Here is a 13541-nt window from a genome sequence, read left to right as displayed (position 1 = left end):
GTTTGACCAGAGAGTGGTGGATCGTGGGGGGCAGAGGTTTGGCGTGAAGAATGTGATGTTTCATGAGCAACCCTCCCCATTTATCTGGGCTTGGGATTGGCACTAAGAGTGCACTGGCTTGTGCAACCCTAATGGCTGGGTTTGGTTTCACAGCGGTTAGAGCGCCGCATCCTAACCACTAGACCACCAGGAAACCCTGACCGGTCAAGATTGAAAATTAAATATTGTTGAAAATAATATGTTTTAATTAATGGATAAAAAAAGGCAGTGTCAACTTTGCCACAAACAAAGATTTGTCGCATGATAATGGTCAAATATTTCAGGAATGCTTCAGTGTTGCGAAAAACCCAAAGAAACTTTCCTTCTCAGGTGACTTTGCTCAGCCTGTTTGTTTTCCTCTTCCTGGTGAGATCTTTCCAAACGAGGAACAGTTGCATTGTTGCTGGATGGAAACAAACAAAAGAGAGTAAGAATATAGAACCTTTTATCTTTTGACTTCAGTGGTAACTTTTTGACTATTTAACAATTTTGTCTATTTTCAGGAGGTCGGATGGCTTCGGTTTTTCATGAAGTGCAGTTGGACCTAGTGGATCTATCTGTCTGTGAACATATCCTACAGACCCTCAGACTAGGACTGCAAAACTTCACAGTGCTGTGTGCTGGTCCAGGGAGAGGAGGGAAAGATGCCTGCCGGGTACTAATTCAACCTTCGATCAAAGGTGTTAAAAAAATTCACTTATCCAAAATGTAGTCTATGTACTGTATATTTTTGTAAACTGTTTTCCAGCGAAGACCAGGAGACTTGGATATCTTTCAGCAGTAGTCTTTATTGCAGACGGCCCTACATGTCAGAGCGTACTGCTTCGGAGCTACGGTCATCAAGTCCAACTGTAGAAACTTAGCATTTTGGTTTTATACACATTCTGGAGGCAGTCCGTCCGAAGGAGAACAAAGCACTCAGGTGATAAAAAAAAATTTAACATGAAAACTCTTTCTCAGACCACTTCATTATCAGAGGAATACAGAAAGGTTCACACAACTTTGGCATTCCCTCAGAACAGTGGTTAAATCGTGAGCAAATGGTCACCAACACGGCAGGAGACGGAGATAAGGCGATACCTTGCCCCCTTGTTTCATACAAAGGAGCATTTGGAGCTGGCAAACCTCCATCCAGCACTTTGTTTTTACATCATCATGTAATTTAAGCTGTTACTTCATTTGTCTCCTAAAGATGTATAACATATATATATATATATATATATATATATAAGCATGTATAGTTCCCAATACAGAAGAATAAAATTAAACAACTATTCAAAAATGTACAATCCTGCAATATCAACCAAGATATTTCAAACTTTACTGCTTTTATTGAAAAAACATTTTCCATAAAAGCTACAAAGAACAACAAGTAGCTAATAGGGGCTTCCTCAAACCTGGCTTGGTGTGTTTGGGGACAAAGTAGGACTTGATTTTTTTTAGGATTTTATGTAGCCATAAAAAGTTTGCCAGTATAGTTCACTATATACTGTATATAGTATAGTATAGTTCAGCATCTTTGTCAGCGTCACATTGGATCCGAAGCCAGTTCTAGAAACACTGGGAAGTGGAAGGTCAGTTGTTAAGACGTTGGACTTTAGAACGGAAGATCATGAGTTCTAATCCCAGCACCACCCAGCAGTGACAGCTTGGTGGTGCTGGGATTAGAACTCTTGAGTAAGGCCCTTAACCCTCAACTGCTCAGGTGTACTTACTCATGAGTTCTAATCCCAGCACCACCAAGCTGTCACTGCTGGGCCCTTGAGTAAGGCCCTTAACCCTCAACTGCTCAGTTGTACTTTAAGTGACTCTAAGGGCATAATGCCATAAATGTAAATGAGTGAGTGGGGTATACTGCAGGGGTCCCCAAACTAGGGCCCTCAGGCTGAATACGAAAATTTTGGAAAATCTAATTTTAAATATATGTTTTACCTATATCAGGTGTGTATTGAATAATCATGGTTTGCTTTTAAACTAAAAATTCCCCTAGTTATTAACGTAGCCTACTTTCTTGTTAGATTCACCCACCAACCAACAGAATGGTGCATTCAACATAACGTTCCATCATGATCAAGCAGGTGCTCCTGCATGGGAGCCAGAGGAAAATGTAAAGAGAGAACAAAATGCTTAGGAAAGAGCTTCAGATTGCAGGATATTTAACTGAAAGTGATCGAATGATTGTTTTTTTTTGTTCACGGCAAAGAAAACAATCTGCGCAGACACTTTAAAACCTGCAACAGAGACGAGTATGCTAGCTTGCAAGGGCAATAATACTGGTTGTCACTCCTGCCCAGAGTTACAGATCCCAACCCACTCCTTATTAAAGAAAGAAAAAACTACCTGGCCCTCACAGAAAAAAGTTTGGGGACCCCTGGTGTACTATAACTGTCATGGATAGATCAGGTGTTGTAGTCAGGAGCATGGAAGCACAGGGAACAAGAGCGGTAAGGTAATCTACGGTAGTAAACTTTAGATCGGACCGTGAGTAAAGGGGAATAGGGACCTTATAAAGGGGACGGGAAAATGGAGGACAGGTGTAGGTGATTAGTAGGAGGAGGACAGCTGTAGGTGATTTGTAGGAGGGAGAGGCTGAGTGAGAGCATGAACATTGGAGGGAGGCATGACTGGTGGCTCCCTGACAATAACTATGCAAAAATAAGTATAACCATACAGATAAAAAAAACAGCTGAGATGGGTGGGCATCTGAACCTGGGTAACTTACTTTAAGACTGTCTTGAGACCCCCAAGGAGGCACTGGAAATTATATCTGCAATAACCTTCTAGTAGTATGCCATCCTGTCCTCACCAGAAGAAGTGGATAAAAATACATGACTTATGAACTAATGAAATTAATCTTTGGCACAGGGAGACTCGTGTGGTCCTTTGCTGTGTCCACGGGCTAATGGACAGATGGTGGTGGTCGGAATCACGTCTTGGGGCAAAATTTGTGGATGCAGCTGGATAAACAACAAGATAAAACCTCGGATTCCAAACATTCTTTAAGTGGCTGCTCCGGAAAGGTTTGCTTCATCTCCGCAATTAAATAGACACAGTTTGGCAACAGGGTTCAATGTATGTATACTTCTCTAGGTAGTTTCCCCATTTATAAGATGAGATCAGATAAGATAGGATGAGATAGAACTTTAATAATGCTGAAGGAAAGTCTTTTGACAGATTGCATGTATGATATTGCATGTGGCACTATATTAACATATATTGTAATGATTGTAAAATTGTGATAATTCATATGGCGCACTGACGCTGTCAGTGTTTACTGTCACAGCTCTGCTCTCTACTGAAAGAGGAGAAGTTCTAGAGTTTGATGGCCACTGAAAGAAAATACCTCCTGTGGAAAGAAAGCTAACGTGGTTTTGCTTCACTCAGAGAAAGTCATCTCGACAATGAGTGAGTCCAGAACGTTCACTGTATAAGAAGGTGTATAAAAAGACAATAAATTATTTTTGTTTTGTGGGCAGGGCATGCTCCTGGTCTATCACTATACCAGAGGGAAAAATAATTTTGATGGAATACCTGAGGTTTGACCTGGAGAACCACCCTGAATGCCAAAGTGACCATCTCCCAGTGTTTGCTGGTGAAGGCCTACCTATAGGTGAGGAAGATGTGGAAAAGAAAAGGGTTTCGTAAGGGTTTTTTGATTGGTTGACGGTGCCAGTGGAAACAGAAATCCAGGACCACTGTGAGTCAGAGTACAACCTGGATGAGATGGCAGGCCATCAAGCAGGTTTTTGGAAGGATTTAGGAAGCCAAATTAAACATGGGCAGAACAAAAGAAACTCCACGTTGACTGTAATGTGAGCAGTGTGGTCCAGCGTGCATTCCTATGTCATGCCAGTTAGTGCTTTACAAATAAGTAAAGTGTTAGTACAAATAAAACCTAACGATGAATCAACATACTGAAAGGTTTTGAAAGGTGGAGGAAACCGGAGCACGCAGAAAAAGTCATTTAGACTAAATAATTGTCTGACTCTCCACAGACAATTGGAGTATCTGAGCTGAGGATTATACAAAGAACCCTGGACTTATTTTACCAATTGAAAATCAGGAGGATGGTTTTATTTGACATGGTTACGTATTATAATTTTAGCCGCGTGCTCTGAATACATGTAACCAAATGTATTTTTACTCTATTTGTAGTCAGGTCAGATTTGTGGCAGCAATCCCCTTGCACCAATGCTTATACACTCCAACACCATCGAACTTCAGTTCATGTCTGATTTCAGTGTCTCAGGCTCAGGTTTCTCCATTCACGTCAGAGCTGTCAAAGATGAGTACACTTTGGGTGAGTTGGAAATCAGGTATCAAAACCAGTCAAGCCATGTCTGGTGGTGAGAGGAAACATGGCAGTGATGATTCGAGGTGATACCAGAATAAGTTGTGGGGGCTCATACTTGCATGCCTATTTGTGGTATTGCATTCAAATATTATGGATGTAAGTTGCCTTGGATGGGCTTTTGTTTCCCTTCGGTGGCATATACAACATTCTACAACAGTGGCATTGTTCTGCCTTAAACTGGGAAGGCATTTGACCAAGACAGCTTTTTTTCCCTATTGTATTTGTATATCACATTTAACAGTAAATATGGTCACAAATCATCTTTACAGGAATCCAGATATTGGTTTTGAACCCTAATGAACAATAGTAGAGTGGTGAAGGAAAACCCCAGAGAATACCCAAGTGCAAAATCTTAAGAGGATACAGGCTCAAAATGAAACCTGTCCTCTTCTGGGTGACACAAATAGTGATAGATAGTCATTAGGACTTTCAGTAAGACTGCGTTATACAGTATATACAAACCAAAATAAATGAGGGGTCCAGGGACAAGAGGTGCCCTCTGACAACATTGCTGGTTCCACTGTGGCCTCATTAAATGTGTAATTCAAAGTAGTAACAAAAAATCAACAAAACAGAAATTCAAAGTAATGTGTAGTCTAAAACTTTGGGGTGGGAAAAAGGGACTTCATTAGACTTTAAAAACCTAAATGCAAATTCTAATGGCAGTAATAATCTGTCGCCAAGAGACATTAGAGAATAACATTTGTCTAATTTCCTAACCAGCAAGTACCAAACCCTGGTCCTGGAGAACACCATGTCCTCTGTTTGATCAGACCACACAGGGCTAGCCTTCGCTCCCCACCTACATCACTGAGCCTCGGCCGCCCATGACCCTGTCGCAGGTTAAACACGGTTCCTTCCTTAGACCACTTTTCATAGATACTGCCCACTGCAGACCAGGAACATCCCACAAGAGCTGCAGTTTTGGAGATCACAATTTTGTCAAACTCCTTACATTTGCCCATTTTTCCTGCTTCTAACACATCAAATTTGAGGACAAAATGCAATTGACAGCAATTGACTTGCTGCCTAATACCCATTAACAGGTGCTATGATGAAGAGATAATGAGTGTTATTCACTTCACCGCTCATAATGTTAAAATGTTATGCCTTGTCAGTGTATATGCAACAAACTAGGTTATTTAACTTCATGAAGATCTGTTACAACCAATCTAATATATAAATGTACACAAGTTCCATTAGCCATTAGCCTCCATTAGCCGACAGTTCGTTTCTCCAAACATTCAGCTGAAATACTTTGCCACGCTTCTTGTAAAACTTGCCAGAGATGTTCTTCACAAGTTGGAGATTTCTTTCTTGCCATTCCATGATAGATATCACTCCAGGTGACTGTTTGCTCTCTAAATAACACTCACATGGATGCTTGGATGTACACGTCGGCTCATTGCCTTGTTGCATGGAAGTCGTTTCCAATGAGCCGCAGTCCAGACGGAATTGCATGGTGTGATGGTGAATAAGTCTCCATCCTTTCCTGCTCCAAAACAACCCAAACCATTAAGTTTTACTTTCATGTGTGACTGTGGGTGTGAGGCAGTTGGCTAACTTTTTTCTCTCCTGTTCTCAATCTTACACAAGATAAAAAATGTCAACATTTGGATTCCACAGAACTTTCTTCCACTCATTCACTATCCAATTCTTGTGTGTTTTAGCCTTATACCTGTTTTATTTTTTCATAGAAACCAAAGGAACATGCATGTGTCTGTAATAATATGATAGAAGACTAGATGTTTCCAAACCTTAGACATTTATTATATACAATGTCTAATTTTCTCATCTTAGTACCCACATATTTATGTCATTAGCCCTAGTCTTGAGTGCTAATTATTTATAATACTCTGTCTCGTTTGGTTCAATGTGTGCAGCTCACTACACGGGTGTGCGCTTGTCCCTAGAGACGGTTTTGTCCCTTGAGACCGCCATCGATGCACTTTTACTAAGGTGACACAGCACAGGTGGGTCCTGGGAGACCTTGTGCTGGTAGGGTCATGACCATAACGACAGCTGTGCTTGAGGACGCCACACAAACACACACACACACACACACACACACACACACACACACACACACACACATACTGTATCCCCTGAGAGTCAGGAATAGTGGATCAAAACAGCACTGGCATACTTTCTCTCTTCAGCACATGACCTCTGGTGGAAAGAAACATAACACCACACCATGTTTGTATAGCATGCAAACTGGCATTGTCTCCTGGGAGAGGTGTGTGTGTGTGTGTGTGTGTGTGTGTGTGTGTTTTGTGCTTGTTCATGCTTGGATCCACCAATACCTCCTCTTTTGTGTTTGTTCAGGACCAGTCTGTCCCCGGCGGTCCTACAGAGCCCTGACTACCCACGATCCTATAGCGACGATACCCACTGCCGCTGGGTAATCTATGTCCCCGAGGGTTATGTTGTCAAGGTAACACGGCCTGAGGATTATGTTGAGGGCAGTAGACTGGCACGGTCAACTCGTCTGTAGACATGAATGCATTCATTGGCTGTGTGAATATGCAGTGAGAGTGGAGACCTCGCGATCAGCTTTCCAGGCCAGAGAGAATGTGATACTTGTTTCCATTAGTGTAGGGCTGAGGGGTTTACCTTTTTAGGTAGATGCATACTGATTCACACTTGGGGGTGTGCTATAATAGGGAAATTATTAGCAATACGTATGCTAGGTAAGATACTAGTTGAATATTTTTCTGTTATGATTCATGCTGTATTGGTTTATTCCTCTTATACTACAGTAATCTGATGGCATTTTTATAAATGAAAGTTTAGCTGTTGAATGTTTTGTGGTAGGTTATCATTCAAAAATGAACAACAGTACAGTCTAAGACCAAAACGGTAAACGCAGCACTAAAGGAAATTGGAAAGACAAAAGCAAAACTCTGGTCAAAAAGTCAGAAATACAGAGGATTTATCAAAAAAAAATACACAAACCTTTACAACCTTGAAAGTGCATGTCCATGCACTTTATGTCGTGATGAAACAGGAAATAGAAATCGCAAACAAAGATGTTCAAAATTCAACTGAGGGTGCCCCCTAGCAGTCTGGTGTATCATTATGCTAGTTCCCAGAGAAACTACAAACTTTTTTGTGACATAATACTTATTTATAGCTTTATCTCTGATTGTTATAAAGCAACAAACCCTGGAGACTCTTGAAATAAATACTTAATAAACAGCTATTTACATGAAACTTGACCATATCTGCAATTGCCAGCAACAGGAAGTGACAGCTCATTGATTGAGTCATTGGCCTTTCAATGGGTAGGGTTGCAAGTATAAATTCCAGTACCATTGCTGGGCCCTTGAGCAAGATGTTTACCTCATCACCTGTAAAAATGAGACAAATGTAAGTCTGGACAAAATGTGCAGGGAAAGGGGAAATTTTGCAACCAGGCGTTGGCAACTAATTATTGGCGAGAGGTTCTAAATGAGGTCCCAAAACAATTACTGACGCCCCAGATTCACCAATTCCTAGTTCCTCAAATTTCTGTTTCCCATCCTGTACAATAAATTACACATTTACCGAACTGTCACCTTCTGACCAACCAGATTTGAGAACTGAACAGTGCTGTGTTACAAATGAGCCCATTCTTGTGAGAACACCATTACTGAATTAATAATTGTTTGTCATAGTTTTGTCATTACAGACATTGGATCTGTATCCACTCCTGTTTTGTGGGTCCATTAATAATTCACGGCTCTATTTGCAGTGTAATTGGTGTATAATGTACAGTGTAATGTTTCATAACTAAGACAGTGCTATCTGTCCAATAGATACGCATTGTCACAATGGTGGACTCTTTTCTTTCAGCTCGACTTCATTGACTTTGTTTTAGAGGAGTCTGAAAGGTGTCAGTATGACTCACTGTATGTATTCTGAGACTTTAAAGCCAGAGAACAAATCAGTAAGCTGACCAAAGCTGCTCTTCCTGAAATGTAAAGCTCCACAGCACACTTCAGAGATACTGTACGTATGCTAATTATCAACATGCTAGCTAATGTTAGATATACATTCAAATTTAAAGCTTAGATTTTTAATCAGATCATGAAATGACCCATAAACTCATTGTAGATTTAGTGATTAAATGACTTCCTTTGTTCAAATCCTCTAGAAATTTCCGCCATGGTATGAATTTAGCGTTATAGTTAAATCGCTCATCTTTGTTGTTCTTGTGTTTATGTGGGAAAGTGGTCTTGGGCGGTCACAGCATTCCTCCCCCCGGGTGATGGTTTTGCAGTTCATGACGGACGCCAGCGTGTCTGCCCGGGGCTTCAGTGCTAATCTCTCAGTCATCAGCAAAAATGGTGAGTGCATCAACAAACACAAACATGCAGAGCTGGGGCTCATCTTAGAGCCAACAAAACAACTCCCACTCCCACGCACATACTTTGTATACATTAGAAATACCATTGTAATGCTAGCTATATACAATAACAGGTTAATTCGTAGCAGATTGACACATAGACAAAAAACTAAAATCATCATAGGTTTAAAACACGTCAATATTTAAGCGCATCTTATTTTCTGTCAAATGTTGTACAGTATAACAGAAACGCAGATTACAATAAAAAGAATTACGAATATGAACACGCAATACAAGAGTTTTTCTACATGTAGTTCCCATTCCCTCTTATAATAAGCTCCACTCTTCTGGGACGATGTTCCACAAGATTTTGTGAAGATTTGTGCTCATCCAGCCATAAGGGTTTTAGTAAAGTCGGGTACTGATGTAGATGAGGTGAGGAAGCCTGGGGTGCAGTCAGTGTGAAAGTTGTTTAATTTGGAGTGGATCTTCCACTCCAACCCATGTATAGCACATCTTTACAGAGCTGGCTTTGTGCACAGGAGGCATCGTCATGCTGGAACAGGTTTAGATCTAGTAGTTCAAGTGAATGGAAAATTTTATGCTACCGTTTCCAAAGACGTCATATGTAAGTGTGTGCCTCCAACTTTGTGGTAACATTTTGAGGAAGAACCACATGATTGGTCAGTTGTCTCAATACTTTTGTCAATATAATAATGGCAAACGTTGACTCTAGAGTAGTCTTCATGATCGAACTATAAATCGGATTTCAATTAAATGAACATGAAATCGTTTCTTATGTGTATAAAATAGCACTTGATCCAGCACATCATATTAGTTTTGATATTTTGACACGCCATTTGAAAATCAACACCTAAACAAAAACCAGGGACACTAGGCAAAAAAAAAAAACAACAATAACCAAAACGTGCACGAAAGACCATGACAACGAGAAGAAAAACGGGCAACAAACAAGCTTTTGATAATGAGGTGGTGACAAACTAGAACTTATATAGAGGTGCTCATTAAGGACAAACAGGAAACAGGTGCTTGTGTTTGTGCCATGTAACAGTCATGTGATGTGCAGGTGATGATGGGTAATGTAGTATCTTGCCAAATGTATTGCTTAGATCAATCAAAGTCATAGAATCATGAAGTTGGAATGATAGGTTGGGTCTCATGGATTAATTCACTAAGGTGTTTCTTTATCCAGTGAATTGTTCCTTTATTTGCATTGCTTAGAGCTCACTTTAATTGTGTGGTTCATAGCCTCATAATATTCGCTCGAGACGAGCAACGCCTTTGATAAACATGATGCCTCCAATGATGTCTTCAACTTGCAAACAACTTAAGCACACCATTTAACCATTAATATTCTTCACATTCAAGATTCAACCCATGCAAGACACTAAAAGCCTGATAGAGCACTTGTGAAGGGAATTATTTAAAGGAGACACACTGACAGTCTTGAGGTCTTTTTTCTGGTTAAATATTGTACTTTCAAAGATGCAACCTCAAGGGTTCTCCCACACATCTGTTTTAAATAACCTGAAAGATTATCCTGTGTGGCAGTGTCCTCTTTACGCTCATTAATCTAAAATTCTTGTGCAGTGAGTTCTGTCATTCGATCTAATCTGCCCTTCCTGTCCACAGAACTCCATGATGACGACCAGGATGAGGAAAAACATCACGACAGCAATCTCCTCCTTCTATAATCCAATAGAGTTTTGTCCTCTTTATACATTTTGCATTAGATCAAATGTATGCCCAGTTGCCAGGTCTGTGTTTTTGTGGATTCTGTATTTATAGTACTGAACTATATGTGGTTCTCCTCCAAACTGTTACCACAAAGTAATGTCTCTGAAGGTGACTCAAGGAGACTCAAACCTGTTCCAGCATCATAATGCCCCTGTACACAAAGCCAGCTCCATGAACATGTGCTTGTGATGGGTTGGAGTGGAAGACCTTCTGCTATATTGAAATCTATTGAACACCATTGGGATGAATGTGAACCTTCTCACCTCATCTACATCAGTACCTGACTTTACTTACACCCTTGTAGCTGAATGAGTACATCTGAAATCTTCATAAAATCAAATGAACCATCAACTCAACTAAACAAGCCCTTTTGTATTTTGTCTTTTTAGAAATGTAGAGTAAAAGGAGGAGTTTTACTGGTACTGGCATCAGATTTATGCAGGAGATTAATATTTTGACTGGAGTACAAATATTGTTTCTTCGCTTCTCCTCATTAGTCAAGATTTACAATATTATTTCTAGCCATAAAAATCTTATTAATCTCATTTTAAGTGCAAGAAAAGATTGTGTATTATTATGATCAGTCTAAGATTATTTATCTTTTTACTTAGTTACCCTGCAAATTAAGCTTAATTACCATCAGAGACATCGTTTGAGGACTTGTATCTTTTAAGTACTTTATCTAAGCTGTAATAACTGGTTTTAAAGTTGCCCAGTAAAAGAAAAAGCTCAATAATCACACTTATTTATTAGTATTATTTATTTCCAATGCTTGCTTTATGTCAACACCAACACATTTATATGCAACCTGATAACAACCTATTAGACATACAGCAGTCTGAGGAATCTGTGCTGTGACTGCTACTGTGTGTGTGTGTGTGTGTGTGTGTGTGTGTGTGTGTGTGTGTGTGTGTGTTCCTCTCAGCGCCATGTGGAATTTGTCACGGCTTTGCTGCTCCTGAGCAGGACGACTTTAAGGCAGCAAAGACTCACAACATCTCTGTTTCTCTGTGTATATAAACGAGTCTGACACAATCATCACACACACACACACACACACACACACACACACACACACACACACACACACATGCACACGCTCAGTCATTTCATCTTCCCACTTCTAATTTGAACTCTTGTACATTTATTTAAAAGCTTCTTTCACTCCCCCTTTCATTTATTCACTCTTTCCTCTACTTGCTGCGTCACATTTTTTAATGTCATTCTATCATACACTTTTATCCATTGCTTTCTTTACTCATTTTCTCACCTTTTGCTCTCTCTCTCTCTCTCTCTCTCTTTCTTCTCTCTTTCTTTCTCTCAACCTCATATCAGACCCTTGACATCTCTCTCTCTCCACCTGTCCAAGGTTTTCATTTACTTTCTTGTCCCTATTTCTCCTCTTTGTCCTTTTCTTTCTTTTTTATGCCATCTCTTCACTTTTTTCCTCAATACTTTTCTTCTCTCTTTCCTTCCCCATATTGTTTTTGTCAGATTCTCAACCTTCCTCTGTTTAATCATCTCTCTCTCTCTCTCTCTCTCTCTCTCTCTCTCTCTCTCTCTCACACACATCCATCTTCTCTAATACTCTTTCTATTTTCAATATTTATTTCTCTCCTGCATTTTTTTCTTGTCCGACCCTTAACCTTCCTCTCATTGATTATTTTCTGTTCTCTCTCTTTCCTTTCCTTCACACCACATTGTCTCTCTTCTCTCTCTCTCTCTACCTGTCTATCTTTGAATTTCCTTTCTCCCCTTTATCTTTTTCTCCTCTTGTTCTGTTTTTCCATCTCTTCTCTTATTATATCTTCCCTCTCTCTCTCTCACTCTCTTTTTTATTATTTCTTCTTATCCTGTCAACAAAACACTAGTATACCTTCTGGTTAATAATCTCCTTCTCTTACACTCACCTTCCATACCAAACCTGTCTTTCTGCCTCTTGTTGGTCAAAGTGTCCTGCTTCCTGGAAGCTTCTGTGCTGTGGAAATGAAGGAGGACATGCTAATGCTCTGTTTACCCAACAGCCTCTGGGAGAAAACGTAATAGTGGAGAGTTATGCATGAAAGCCTGTTTGTGCAGTACCTGTGTGTGTGTGTGTGTGTGTGTGTGTGTGTGTGTGTGTGTGTGTGTGTGTGTGTTTGTGTGGGTGTGAGATGACTCGATGTGACATTTACAGTTACAACATGACAAACATCTTAGCTGACAGGAAACGGCTTAAACTTCCAGTTCACACACCCTTTCACACATTCAAGGGTTGTTGATCTTGTGCTTTATATGCACAAGATGTACATTGAAAAGATAAAGAGACGTGTGTGTGTGTGTGTGTGTGTGTGTGTGTGTGTGTGTGTGTGTGTGTGTGTGTAAAGGGTAGAAGTGTAGATCCTGGAAAACCATTCCAAGTTAAAAGTCACAAATTAGAAGAAAGTAGAAGAAAGTCGCTCACATCAGGATGCATAATAAAAGGGTAAGGAGGCAAAATAGAGGAAGAGGAAGAGGAAGAAGAGACCAGAGCCACATTTCAGATGAAATTAGAGCCACTATTGTGGACCATGTTGTCAATCATGGCCTCACAATGGCTGAGGGTACAGCCGAATATTGAAAGATCAACTGTGTCTTCAATAATTCAAACATTTTGTAGAGAGAACAGGAATGTAATTCACCAGTGTGGACTGTGCTGTTATAGTGTGTGTGTACATTCCGTAATACATTTAAGTATAAATGTATTGCATTAGTGCATTTTTTCCACACAGGACTGCAGAATTACCTCATAGGGGTGGCAGAGGACCCTTTTTTTTAAACCCCAACAAGAGGAGACTATTTGCACCATGGTCCGAGCAAACAATGGCATTAGGCTGAGGGAAAAACAAAAGACTGTTGTAGAAGACAATAATGTCTTTGAAAACCTTCAGTCTGTAAGCATCTCAACTATCGACAGGGTGTTGAAAAGACACCACATGAGCATGAAACAGCTGTACCGCATACCATTTGAAAGGAATGGTGACAAAGTGAAGGCACTACGATACCAGTATGTACAAGTAAAACATCTATAAGCATACAGTA

General features: G+C 40.1%; 2 long non-coding RNA genes across 2 annotated transcripts; both read left to right on the top strand.

Moving 5' to 3' along the window:
* The first annotated feature begins 551 nt into the window (after positions 1-551).
* Positions 552-6834, top strand: LOC124385916. The gene is made up of 5 exons (XR_006925820.1): positions 552-719; positions 2905-3059; positions 3323-3444; positions 3516-3649; positions 6722-6834. It is a non-coding gene; the product is annotated as an uncharacterized LOC124385916 (long non-coding RNA).
* Positions 6835-8205: 1371 nt separating this feature from the next.
* LOC124385915 lies at positions 8206-10642 on the top strand. The gene is made up of 3 exons (XR_006925819.1): positions 8206-8386; positions 8609-8724; positions 10377-10642. It is a non-coding gene; the product is annotated as an uncharacterized LOC124385915 (long non-coding RNA).
* The last annotated feature ends 2899 nt before the right edge of the window (positions 10643-13541 follow it).

The sequence above is a fragment of the Silurus meridionalis genome, chromosome 5, assembly GCF_014805685.1.
Source record: "Silurus meridionalis isolate SWU-2019-XX chromosome 5, ASM1480568v1, whole genome shotgun sequence".
NCBI lineage: Eukaryota > Metazoa > Chordata > Actinopteri > Siluriformes > Siluridae > Silurus > Silurus meridionalis.
This window is presented reverse-complemented; position numbering and strand designations above follow the sequence as displayed.